Source organism: Netta rufina (assembly GCF_964035555.1).
Source record: "Netta rufina genome assembly, chromosome: 1".
Taxonomy (NCBI): Eukaryota; Metazoa; Chordata; class Aves; order Anseriformes; family Anatidae; genus Netta; species Netta rufina.
In genome coordinates, this window is record NC_140123.1 from 78,366,849 (window position 1) to 78,381,168 (window position 14,320).

A 14,320-nucleotide genomic window follows, 5' to 3' on the forward strand; every position below is an offset into this window, starting at 1 on the left:
TAAATCCAAGCAATGTTATTTCTTCTGGCATCATTTATTTGCGCTGACTATTTTATTTAGCACTTTCTCCAGGGTTGTTATTCTACAGACCTTTCTCTAAGTGATAGCCCTCACTTCTGCAACAGTGCTGGGATAAAGCATAAGGACAGTGTGCTCACTCATGAGCACTGCCTAAAAAACTTCTGTGACATCCTTGTAGTGTTTGCAGAGTCCAGCCTGACTGGTTGGAGGTAAGACCAAGCCTTGACAGGCTCCAAATCACATATGGCGTTCAAATGGTACCCACCAAGGGAGAGCACAGTGCAGATGCAACATCAATGGCAAAGGGCGACCAAGCAGTTTGTACCACTGAAATGGAGCCATTTCCTGTGCCATCATCACTGTTCTGCTCTCATTCATCAAATTAGCCTCCCACAAGCTGGGCTTTCACCCAGCTTTTGGTTATTGCAAGTGATAAATTATGATTTCATAAGGTTTTTGTTCTGCTTTAAAAGGTCATCATGAAGATAGTACCTAATGCATCTGTTTAGAAAATGCTTATGGGTACAATGAGTCTATTTAATGCTGTCTAGATGCAGAATGGAGAAGAGGAAGTTAAGTCACCATCTGAAGTCCCCAGCTGAGCTTGTTTTTAGAGTTTAATGGATAACATTAACTGCCTTTTTATGAGATCAAGGGCCCTGTCCTCAGCCTGACTGATGCAGAGGGGACACAATCTCACTCCTGCTGACTGTGTTTCCTTAGGAGTGGAGAAATCCTCAGTTTGAAGAAAATGCTTTTTGCACCTTTTTTTTTTATTAAGTCAGCTGACTCACCCACCCTGGACAAAGTGTCCACAGAGAGCTAATGCTAAACTCTGCAAACTCATGTCTCAGGCTAAGCTGAGCTATTTGAGAGGCCAGAAGGTTTAGGTGACCCCATACATCCCAGGGTAGGGGGAGTCAGGCCTGTCAGCACACACTTCTGATCCTAGCTCAGCAGCCACTGGAGTTTTGGGAGGGTCTTGAGATTCAGAGTCAGGGTCCCAAACCACAACTAGTTTCAAAGGTTTGTGCATGGTTGTTAAGTCCTTCATTTGTTTGCAGATATAATGCTCTAAGTGAATATAAAATGAGACTTCGGTATGTTGGATAAATTATTTATTGCAAATTCATTGTAAATTCATGTAGTTCCTAGTAATTAGCCTAAGCAAAGTACAGTGAATATGAGGAGTCATCATTCTTCTGCCTTGTCCCAAAGGAAAGACACAACCACAGCTACCATTTGTCATGGAGCATAGATCTTCCATGTTCAGTATTTCTTTACACACACATCTGCAATCACAGCATTGGAATCACAGCTTTTATCACTTCAAATGCAGAGGGTCCTCAGACAAGTTTGTTCTGCTATATGCTTAGTCTTTGCATGCTGAAGAATTTATCACTTCTTACTAGGGATCTGCAATGCAAACATTTCTTCATGAAGACAGGTGTGTGGTAATGTTTCACTTTTTCAGTTCTTTCTACACCAGAATACATGCCCTACACTCAAAAGGACCCTTTCTTAGGCAATCCAAACATGGGCCTGGATCAGACTTAAAACTTCTTATCTCATATAAATAGCAAAAATATATCTTGCCCTGCCCTGTAGCACCAGGGTTATTAGACTTTTAGCCAGAACCACCTGTTACAAGTAGAGAGGCTTAACAGCAGTTAGTCTCAAGACCCACAGAGACAGACAGGCTCTGAAAGGGGTGAGAATCTTAAGAAGTAACTTGATATTCAGTGGGCAGTATATCTAAATCAAAACTAACTTTCAGCTGTGATGTAGTTGATTACAAACAATAAACATAATCTTCTCCCCCTGTTGCCATCCTCCTAGGGGTATTTGAAGAGAACACTTATTTTCCCTTAAAATTCGTAATCTTAGAGTTCACGCTAAGTTATGTTCTGTGCTAGGATGGAAATGTCTGTAGTTACACAGTTTGTTGACATGGTCTTAGGTTATTGTACTTAGAAATGTAATGGAACCTGCTCTTTAAAAGAAACCTAAACAAAGTAAAACAAACAAACAAACAAAACCACAGAACAAGTAACCTTCAATAATCATTAATTTTAAAGCAATATCATACAATTCAAAGTAGCAATTATATTGCTCTGACACCTGAATTTAAATTTAGCTGCAGACTTACAGCTGTCTTCTATTCACATTAATAAGTGAAAATTACACTCTAGCAAGCACAGCTGACCATATACAGACTCAGACTCTGCAGCATCTACTTTTTTTTTTTTTCTTTTTTTTTTTTCTTTTTTTTTTTTCTGAAAATAGTTGTAAAGAGGTATGAGAATCTGGACGAAAAGATGGGCAAGAAAACGAACTTTTAAAAAGATCTCCCAACTGCTGAAATTAATGCACCTTCCCTTTATACCTGTAGCAATGCACTTGCTTGATATGCTCAATAAAGAAATCCTGTGTTTTTCACAATTCAGTGTCAAAGTTGTGCTATGACCCCATATTCATTGTATACGTCACCTTGCTGCAAATGAATTAAAAATAAGACATTTAATGATGGTAGCAGAAACATTACTGGCTGGCTTGATCTGAATTCAGATTAAGGAAGGACAATGGCTGATTCTTAAATAAGCAGCTGCTAAAGAAACCCCCAGATCAGCTCCAGTGCTTGTAGGAAATCTCTTAATACTTGGTAGGAGTGAGCCTCAGATCATTTAAAACATGGATGCTTTTCCAGGGCTCACCTCAACTACACCAGGCTGCTCCAATGCTGCTGTGAGCACAGCCAGGCCTGCCCTCCTTTTGTGTCTACATGCCTATCCCACCTTATGCAGCCCCTGCCTATGGGGAAAGGCCTGGGGAGGGTCCCTCTCTGGCATTTTTGGTAGGTTTGGTCTTCACCTGGCAACCCCTCTGGCATCTCCTTACTTCTGTCAGGGAGCTGGCCTGACAGCTCCCCCACTCCCCCAACCTCCCCACCCCCCCATGTGCAATTTAATATCTCAAGTACGATCATCACCAACCAAGATGGAAAATGTATGGTGTGGTTTATGTTCAAGACGACCACCTCAATATGCATTTTTTTCAGGCTTAAAAGACCATTCACAGCACGGGGTGTGGCCCGTGGCTTGAAATCCCTTGTTTAATCAAAACTCTTCATTTTCCGTGTTCGTGGAGATGCAGCATGAAGAGCTGAATTCCTTCACAAACTCAGTGTTAGAGGGTGGAAAAGCAATGAACGTACTTGCATCAGAGAGGGCATTTGATATCCTTGGTAATCACTGCCCAAAGGCTGCTGGAAGACAGATAAAGTGTCACGAATGAAACTCCCGTCTCCCTGGAGATGAGTTTTGCTGCTGAGGAGGTAGGAAGGAGCAGTCACACTGTGAAGCATTTCTGGCACGTTCAGGCATGAGATGGAAATCTGCACGGGGAGGGCCCCTGCAGAAGAGTGACAAGTGACTGCCACTGCAGGGCATTGGGAACAGACAGGCTTGGGTGGCCAGGCCCTCACTAAGAAAGCCTCCTCTTGGATGGGAAAATGTGGGACTTTCTATTTTCTGTTACATGCTGGCATCCATGAGAGACCCAGACACAGGAAAGACATAATAGATTGAGAGAAGAGAACCAGATAACTTTTCCCAGTGCTGTGCTCCTATGACCTTCTGCAGAAATATCTCCAGAACTGAAATGCTGAAACAGTGTGATGATGGGAGGAAAGATATCTTGATGTATCCAACCCATTTGTCAGCCTTTCTCAGAGTTTCCTGTTTAATTAGCATTACCTTGGTCTGCCCCACAGTGATGACCACTAACGGTTTCCCTGTTGTATCTGAGCAGCACTTTCCCCTTCACATTTTCCGTGATACTTACACAGATCTGTGACGTGGAAGATTTTGAAGTCTGCTGATCTGAACTGTGAAAACCGTAGCTTGCTGGGAAAATAAATAATTAAATAAATACATAAATAAATAAATTAGCATCCCTGAAAGCACAACTGTATTCCCCTTTTGGCTAAATGGGTGATGAAGTGATAGCTACACTTGCTTTGATGACAGAGATCCTGTAAGTGTCTCGTTGAGGATAGTAGGACATACAAGCCTTGCTCAGGCCCCCTTCTGAGATCCCAGCCAAGAAGAAAGCTGCTTCATAGAGCTGCTGAAACAAAGAGTGCATCCAGATTAATTTCTTTTTATGGAAGCATGTGCTAGAAAATACATGCAGAGCTAAACCTTAGCTGGGAAAAATATTTTTAAAAGTTTGTGAACAAATGCCATCCGTTCCTTAATGCCATTTGCTTCTGGAATAAGACATGTTTTCATTCTCGGGCTCTGCATTTTCTTCTTCCCTTTTCAGTCAACAGGAATTGAACCTGTAAGTCAAAATAGCTTTCTGTCTCCAAACATACTGAGTCAGTACCATGTTTTAAGGAGACAGGGCAATGCTATTGACAGTTTATGAGGCAAGAGATGGGGAGAATTTCCTGAAAAATGGGTTATGATGCTATAAAACAAATACTGCAGCTTCAGCGCTAATCTTCAGTTAAAGAAAACCTTACTGCTGTACAAATCAGCCAGGCTGCTTCCACAGCTGATACTGCTGTGAGAATATTTGCCTTTAAAGATGTGAAATGCTTTCTCACTTCAGAGATCCTGCACAATGCTCTTGCAAAATGGAAGGGTACTGTTCTTCTTGGGTATTTTATGCAATTAGCTCTCCCTCTTTGCAAACATACTTTCAAACAAGCCTGCCTACTGCTACACATATATCTACATGTATGCTTGTATCTACTGTGGGTATGGGAAATTCATTTACATATGTGCATTACACTGACATCTACATCTGTGCAGAGCAATGCTCATGATGTAGGCAAAGGGAGAGAGGTTGCCAACACCCACAGCATCACTGCTAATTTGTCTACAACATTCTTTGGAAAGAAGGTTAGTTTTGACACCAGCCCAACTAAATGTGAAGTCAGTCAGTGTCTTGTCCATTCCTCTTTATAAAATGACCCAGAGGAGGTGGGCACAGTTGGTAATCCATGCTGGGGTTATGCTTCTGGGGCTTGGTGCCCAGATTATTTAGCAGCCAACACAGCTGTGGCTGGGGTTGGCCTCACAGAGGTGACATTGCCCCAGCCTCAGCTGGCTGTGGAAACCAGGCCGATAAGGTGAGAATTAGAGGTTAGGGGGGAGTTTAGCGGTGAGGGCAACGTTTGTTATGAAATGAAAATATTCAAAGAAGCCATTTGGAATTTGGAGTAAAACTCCTTTTACTGGAAGGAGATTGCAGTAAGAAGGGTGTCAGTCTCTTTGAAGACAAGTGAGAGGATGCGAGGAAACAGTCTCAAGTCATGGGAGGGGTGGGGGAGGAGGGGGGGAGAAGGATGTTAGATTGGACATTAGGAAGAATTTCTTCATGGAGATGGTGGTAATGAATTCAGAGTGAGGAAAACCAGGAAAAAGGCCTGACTCTGGTGGGCTGGGCCATGTGGCAGCACTCCTGCACCCAGAGTGAAGTGGTCATGGAGGCTGTACCATCCTTTTTGGTCAGGTAAGAAGGACTCCAGGGGAGTTCCCCATTGCTCTCCTGTTCATGAAAAGAGCCCAGAACTGTCTTCTCCTTTCCCCAGAAACACAGCCCTGCTTTGCTCAGTCTAATTTTATCAGCACTGAATGAAACCACAGCTGGTTTAGATCTGTGGACCTCACGATGTGTTTGGAAGGCAGACAAAATACTCAGGGGAAAAAAAAAAAAATGGTGGGGAGAAGAGGAATCCAGAAGCAGCAGCAGTGTTTGGGGTGCTTATTTGGTGAACAGACCACAGCCCGGGGAGGCTTCAAAGAACCGCCTGAGGGCTACAGAAATCCTACTTCTGCACTGATAATGTCACCTCATGTTGGAAAAAGAAGCCTCACTCATTTTGATATTATTCAAGAAAAAAAACTCCAGATATCACTTTAAAGGCAAACTCCTGAGGCATAAATATTTTAGGTGCTCCACATTGATTAACAAACTGCACTTTGGGTGATGAAATGCATTAGCACTTTCAGATTTGACTTTTTTTTTTTTTTCAGTATTTGTTGTATCTGCATTTCTCTGCTGCCATGAGGTTAGGCAATTAAACAAAGCAGTTTATCATGGGGTTTCAATCAATTTTCCTCTCAGGTTCTCATGCATGGAGATAATGTTGAAGTGCTTAGCTTGTAAATACTGCAGGATAATGTTTATTTGTTTAAAACTGCTTTCATAAAACCCTGGAATGCTTTGTTAACCCTAGATCACTTACGAACAAACAACCATCCTCAGACTATGTCTTCTTCTATATATATACCATGGTTTAATCCCCTACTTAGAAGTGATTATATAAAAAGTCCTATGATCTTTCAAATGCTTCCACTATTTTTTGTCTCAATCACCAACACACAGAGGTCACTTCTCTTCCTCTGCAGTTACCCTTCCATAGAACCTACTTCCCGCTTCCCATTTATTTTTAATACTAAGCTTCATCCACATAAATACATTTGTTATAGAAACAAATGCCTATACTGTTGGAAACCAGAAATGGCTCTGAGAGGCAGTTCTGCCAGAAGAGCTTCCTGTCAGAAAATAGGTACGGGTTTAGCAGCAACCACAACTGTACATCGCCTTTCATGTGGTTCATACTTATTTCTTGTTTTATTTGTTCTTCATAGTTGTTTATTTCATCACAGTGCTCAGCTGTCTAGGAGAGCAGCAGGGCTGTGTCCATGAGGGCTGCCACTGTGGCTGGACCCATGGGCGTCTTCGTCTTGCTCTATGATCAATCACCTAGAGCCTCACCATGAGTGTGTAAGGGTGTAGGTAGGTAGGTATCTTCTGGGCATCTTCTTTGTGTCCTAACATATCCTTATCTACTACTGCTGCCTTCTCTTTATGCCAGAAAGTTTTGTGATTGACAGAGTTGAGAAACGGTTTTCCATTGCATATTTTAATGAAAATTGTAGAAAATCAGTAGCTGTGGGTTATTTCTGCTAGCTGAACTTGGCCAATGGATTTGAGCATGAAGCACACCTGCACATAGAAAGCAAGACTGCATCAGACTAATTCTTGCTAGGAAACCAACCTAAAATATATATGCCATGTTTCTAAGCCCCCCTCAGTTGTCTGGTCCCGTCACACAATTGACCTTTCCCTTCCCCTCAGCAGACTATTCAGCCCTTTTTGGGGCCTGATGATTAACCCTCTCCCATCTGCAGGAAGGTCTCATGAGAAGGAAGACACTCCAGCAGCCCAGTAACACATCCCATTCTCTGATGTCATGGCAGTCACCAAAATCTGTCACATTTCCCACCAATGTCCCACCTTCTTCCAGAAGAAGGAGCTGAGAAGAGATAGGGCTGAACCACCTTTTCCATCTTCCAGTACCCTGCAGTACTGATGTTAACCACACCCAGAGAACAAGGGCACTGGGAGCTCCTTGCAGGAGGAGCTTGCAAATTGCAAATTGCATTTGTTTTGCTCCTTGCTAAAGTTCTCATAGAGTGAGCCCTCAACTGCTTGCCTCACCCCTACATGGCCCCCTGCCTGGGCTCTACAGCCACTGACATTGAGTTGCAAACACTGTTGGAAAGAGCAGCAAATGCATGTGAAATTGAAAACCTACAGGCAATGGTTTCCTTTTTCTTCTCTTTTTTTTTTTTTTTTCCTTTTTTTTTTTTTTTTTTTTCCTGATAAAATCACCACTGGATCCACTATCCATTATTTGGTGAGAGTCCTTCCTGAAGCATGATTAGTTGTGAACACAGATGGGAAATGACGTGCTCCAGCATCCTTCTCAGCTGATGTAGCTCAGAAACCAGGCTCTGTCATGTCCTACCTCCTTGTACAAACCTGCCCTAATGCAGCTCCAGAGACAATGCAGAGGAAGTGTCCCAAAAGCAAACAAAGAAATCCTACAGTGAATGTGCTGCTGCTGTGCATGAACGAGGACCAAGAGCTGCAGTGCTGTTGAATGTGGGGGTGTTTTGGTGCTGCCACTGATGTTTTGGCGAAGGAAGCACACATTCACTGCCTTACAGCTTTCTGTTGGAAAAATGATTTATTTCCTCCTCAAACTGCTCTGATACCAACTGGCAGTTACCTGAGTGAGCCTCATTCATAACCTGTGGGTGGGTAACTGGGGAGGGGGGCAGACCTGCTTTTCCCCCAGCAGAGAGAAGGCTCTTACAGTTCAGCTTTGTTCTGAGCTCAAGAGGAGCAGCGCACATGTGGTCTTCATTAGTGACGCTCCTTTGAAATGTCTCCAAGCCCTTGGATTGTAACTCTAGCACACAAAGGGGTGGGGGAAGCAAGAAGGGAGGAAGGGAAGGAGGGAGGAATGAGGCTGCTGGAACCGTCCCTGTGAAATCCAGACATGGATGGAGATTTTCTTTTTTCTCCCCCCCCCCCCCCCCCCTCTTTTTCTTGTTCTCTATGTTGTGTGTGCTTTTTTTTTAGCCCTACAGGCACAGAATTGTTCTTAACCTTCTGAACTGGGAAAATACATTTCAGAAAAATCCACTGCTCTTCTGTCAAAGCAAAACCAACATGAATAATCTCTTCTAAATTACAAGCATTAAATGACAGAGGGGAACAGTTATCATTTTGTGTCTCTTTATGCATATGTGCTTGCGTATATGCTTTTGTGGTTGTGTGAAGCCTGTGAGTCTCCAGCAGCCTGGAGTTTATAAATGCTTTTGAAGGAGTGGTTAGAGACCAAGCAGAAGAGTGGGGATTGATCTGGCAAGCTGAAGTAATGGATGTTGATTTCTGCTCATTAGGAACCATGTCACAGAACTGCAGCCTGATCAACATGCATTCCCTCTGACTGCCTGGCATTTCCTCATGCTTTAAAACTGTATTCCACTTCTCCTTCCCAGGAGCACTAATGAAGAAGGAAGTCATTTGGAAAAAAAAAAACATACTAACTCTGCATATATTATTTTTCTGTGATTGTGCCCATCAAATTGGATTTCATTTGGATTTCAACTCCCTTAAATTCGCAGCTGCACATGCATGGCTTTCCATACCAGAAATCAATTAGAAATTGATGAAAGCTAAAGAATATTAGCAGAAAAAATAATGAACAGCAAATACAAAGTGTTTCAATTGAGCCCAGAGGCGATCTAGTTTCCCCCCTACTGCCTGTGGGAAAGGAGAATATTTTATGGTACGGAGAAAATGACATCCACGTTTCCGGTAGTGGAAACTGCTGAAGCATCCCTTTCACTCCTTAAAGGTTTGGGGCACACTGATGCATTCGGCTGACCAGGCATAAAGCATGAACCTCTAACCATCCCTCACGCACCTCTTTGCCTTCTGTGCTGCCTCCCCGGTGGCCTGACTTTTTTTTCCCAGTGGCAGATATTCACACAAGATGGATGGATGGCAGCCCAGACACACAGGCTGGAGCAAGAGGGTGCTGGCATGGGAGAGGCTCAGCCTGCATACGTGCAGGGATGGAACATCCCAGAGCAGCATGAGGAATTGCTGTCCTTTCAGGGCAGGGCCTAAGAAGATGATCAGATGATTTTATAGGAAAAACTTTTTCCTGTTCAGTCCTCAGCATAACTGCTGACATAATGGTATTTCTGCCCATACATAGCTAAGAGTTACTATACTTAACTGGGCACCGCTTGTGGCCTTGCCTACATGAGGACTTCCCTTCTAACATCAACATGAAGCTGCTTAACATCACTTAACTCAGCATATAAAAAATTTGGGGTCTTGGGTTAAACCCTGTGTTGTGGAACTGAAACTTTGTCAAAAGCTGCTCTGGTTCATCTGCTTCTGCACATGGAGTGACATTACCTTCCCTCCACTCTTTCTAGGACATGGCACAGAGGGTCTCCAGCACTTTGGCAGAACTGGGCTCTCCATCTTCCTGTTCAGGGTTCCCTGATGACTGCGAAACCATATTGTGAAATGTAAGAATATGCCAAAAAGATTATACAAGTGAATATTACAGGTTATAACATGCTTACAATATATTAATGCAGAGAAAAACACTTCAATAGCCTTTGTTAAGAGAAAGCTCTACAGGATCAGTATAAAGATGTGGGAGTCACCTCCTTTGGTTCCTTCATTCTGTAGTGGTCATGAATTGCAGTAAGATACTGTTGACCCATAAACTGTTATCTACCAAATGGAAATACTGAAAACTCCCTAAATTTCAGGTGGGCAGATAACCTGTTATTAAAAAAATGCTCAGAAGAATGGCTCCAGTGTTTTAAAGCATGATTATGACTAATGACATATTTTAGGAAATCAGTGCACAAACAGCTTCATGCTAATCTCTCAGCAGGTTCACAGCAGACAGCTCTCTCAATTGATAACCAGGGAGATCAGAATCAGGCCCAAGACAGTCATTTTTATACCACTTGGTATCCTAGTAATGGCCACAAAAAGGGAATATAAACCCTTTGTCTCTTTACTTCTACAGACACATTTCCTGTGTATTTATTGCACTCCATTCACGGGTATTTCTAAAAGCTTGGGACCACTCCTGCTCCTGTAGCTCTTTAAATACTCATTCATGGCAGAAAAACAGCTCTGAATAACATAGGGCTGCCATTGCCTGCTTCTTATCTCACCTTCCCCAGCCTAATCCTCTTATAATGCCCTTGGCTTCAATAGACACATCCCTGATTATGTAAATTGTGGCCACTGTAAATAAGATCAAATCGGACCGTAGCCCATGTTGTTCTATGAGAAGACATACAAAAGAGAAACAATGAACATGATAGTCAGCTAAAATCTTACATTCAATAACAGAACTAGAAATCTTTTTGTTCTAAGTAGTCAAAAATGTTGGCTTAGGTAAATACCATCCACCAAACAGGCAAAATGGATTAGCATCAACACACACCTGAAAGTCGATAAACAGATTAATATAAGCCCAGCAGCTACGATGCTGTTTTGTTTGAGGGCAGGTCCCTGATGGCCACAGCCACAACTGAAGTTCACTTGGAGGTGTGGTACCAGAGCACACGGGCACTCATTAGCCAATTTCAGTGCCAGGTACACTGCCATACAAAGCAGTGCTGTGCGCCGACATTGCTGTTAGAGCTCTCACTACTATCCTTGTGTCCAAGTGGCCCACTTCCTACTACACATGTGCTCCTGTAAAACATCTGAGGCTATGCTGGCAATCCCTCCTAGCAAGCTGGGTGCTTGCCAGACCTTTCTGATGCAAAGGCAAGGAGCTTCAGTGAGCAAGGAGTGAGAAAAATGTAAAATTCTGATTGTAAGAAGTAATAAAATAGTTCAGCATTTCAATCCCTTCTAGAATGAAGACTTTAACCTTTCCTTTGATTATTTTCCTGTCGCATGTAAAATGTTACAAGCAAAACAAAAAAATGTGCTTTAAAAAATGGGTCCAATAGCAAGACCTTAAAAGTTAAAGCTCATATATCTGACAGAAAACCATGAAATAAATCTGTCAGTGAACTTCGTTGCAAACTCTACTGGCCACTGGACAGCTTCCTTTACTTTGACTGAGGATTGTATCTGTAGTGTGCAGAGGTACTGTTTAGATTAACATGCATCAAGTGATGAATCACATTATATTTAAGAAAAGCACATATTTTCTTGAGATAAGTTCACGATTCTGTTTGTATCAGAGTATCTATGATATCATTTCTTCCCTGTGTTATTTTGAATATATATTTTTTTTTTGCCTAGAGGGACTAGGAATCACAGATGCAGGCAGAGATTTTTTTCTGAGTTAAATAAACATTTTCAACCAGTTAGAAGTTTGGTTTCAGGTTTCAAGTTCAAACTGGTCCTTATGTTATCCATATGTTTGCCCACTCTTAACAACAGAGGCTTTCCATAAGCTATATAAATTTCCCTTCAATAAAATCTTCTGATCTAAATTTTAGTAATGTGACCACTGTTTTCACATGTTAAATTGGAGATGCGTTATTTTCAGAAAGTAAGGACTTAGCACTTCCTAACACTTCAGCAACTGATTGTGTCTCAGGCTGGGAGTCTGACTATTATTAAGTGCTCTACAAAAATTGCTTCTTCCTTCTGTAATGGCACTGTTTATAGCAGAAGCACAAAATTACTACTTTCTCCAGGCATTTTGGAGGCACTTACTTGTACTATATGGTTCATAATATGCCTAACATATATTTAGTGTTTATTAATCAGAAGTAAATACACATTCTTTATTAATCATTCAGATCTTACCATCTCATCCATGAAAACAAGAGTAACGTACCTAACCCTTTCACCGCTTTCTGTGCTTTCATCATGGTACTAATTCTGACTTTTTCTCTGTGATAAAGCAACCTCAGCCTTTCTAGTGTCTCTTCAGAGGCGTTCCTTCCATACTGCAAATGTTCCTGTGTTCTACCTCTAAACCTGTCCTCCTCTTCTTCTTCTGCACAGTCCTTTCTGCCCCAGGACTGAGCATGGTGTCACAGCTGCAGGTGAGACACTGCAGTTTCTAAAGGCCCTGCAATATTGTCCCAGCATAATTTCAGTCTCCCAAGTATCTGTATTGAATTAATGCAGCATTAAAGGTCTAGCTTTTTAAAACATCACAGCGTAAGCTGCGATAAATTTAAGCAAGCCCCAGGAGAAGGAAATGTCAATGTGCAGAGGCACGATCAGAGGTGCGGAGAGGTAGGGCACATGAAGGCACCTCTCCTCCTCTCTACCTCTCTGAGGGAGAAGCCAGCTGAGCAAACATACACAGAGCAGAGCTCCTACAGTTGGTCCCATAACTACTGCCCAGGAAGAGGCACGAAATACGCAGGGCGTTGGGCTGGGGAAGCTGGTGCTGAAAGGAGCTCCATGAGGTAAGGAGGATGAGAGCTGTACCTTTCCACTTGCAATTTTCTTTGTGATTCAGTGCAAAACAGCAGCCAGAATCTTGAAAACACCAATTTCATGCACTTTGGCATCCCTATAAAAGCAAATGGATCCACAGGCTGGACCGTTTTCCTACCCCTCTAGCTGAACTGCAAATTGTGTTTATCCTGATAGCAAGCTGCAAGGTGCAAGACCACATTGCAATAATTGGAAGATCAAAAGGTAGAGGAACTCTGGCATGCTGGCCTTCTCAATATGCTGCTCACACCACTAGGCTGAATATATTGGATTACTTTTTGCCTCTCTTCTAATTACTGTTCTATGCTGCATTGCAAATAAATAAATGAGGCTTTGCTCCCTTGCTGGTCACATTTTACTCAACTGGTTATCACTACATGACATCATAAAAAAAAAACAATATAGCAAAACCAAAAGCTACACTGGATGAGTTAAATATAATTAATGAAAAAGGCAACATTGAGTGTTCCAGAATCTCCAGTTTTGTGACACTAACTACACATAAAGTTCCCTTCCCTGTGCAAGCAACATAAGTTCTTATTTACAGCGTGCACCCTTGAGGAAAAGATTTCCTTCTTTCCCATTTCTCCACTTCTTTCATTAAAGACCACCTGAAGACAAAAAGGCTAAAATATTCGAAAGAAACCTGTGTTAGATTACTTTTAATGAACTGTAAAGGCTCCTTCGTGACAAGATAATTTCAATTATACAGAAGTTAAGCTTCCATGAATTCTCAGCACTTCTAAATGAGGTAATAGTACAACTTTCCAGACAGCGATTTTCTGATCCCTGAGAATTGTATTTAGATAAATAACTCAAATTAAAAGCTCCCACAAGTGTTGGTGGCTTGTTGTGCAGCTGTATGTTCATCATCCCATATGTATTACCTTTCCCCAGAATTCTAGCAAATGAGGTCACTGGCAGAAATGCTTGTCAAAGGACCAAGCTGCAAGCAAATGCTGCTTAATACTCACAGAAGGCAGATTTTATGTTTGGAACTGATAATATGCACATGATAAACCTGATTCCAGATGTTATGCTTATGCAATGGGGAGAAGAAAAGTGTAATGTGATCTCCATGCCTAGACAAATCAACTCCAAATTGGGACGAATGGTTGCAACTGAGTGCAAACATGGATTCTCTTAGGTAGAATTGGAATATAATTTTCAAACAGGTAGACAAATTGCAGGCTCTTTGCAGACTATTTGCAAACAGAAACAAAGAGATATAATGTACACAAGGATTCATTTGATAATGTGAAATTTTAAGAGCAGCTGAGTAAAGGACAATAGACAATTCTATATGCTATTCTTTGTATTGTAGTTAAGTTCTAGTACTAACCAGAAATGAAAGATTTAATATAATTTACAGGGAGGTAATCTAGGATGTGCTTAGATATAGACTAAAATAGTAAGTATATCTTTTGGTAAAGGCTCAGTGTTTGGGTTGTTAGATAGTCCAGAGCAA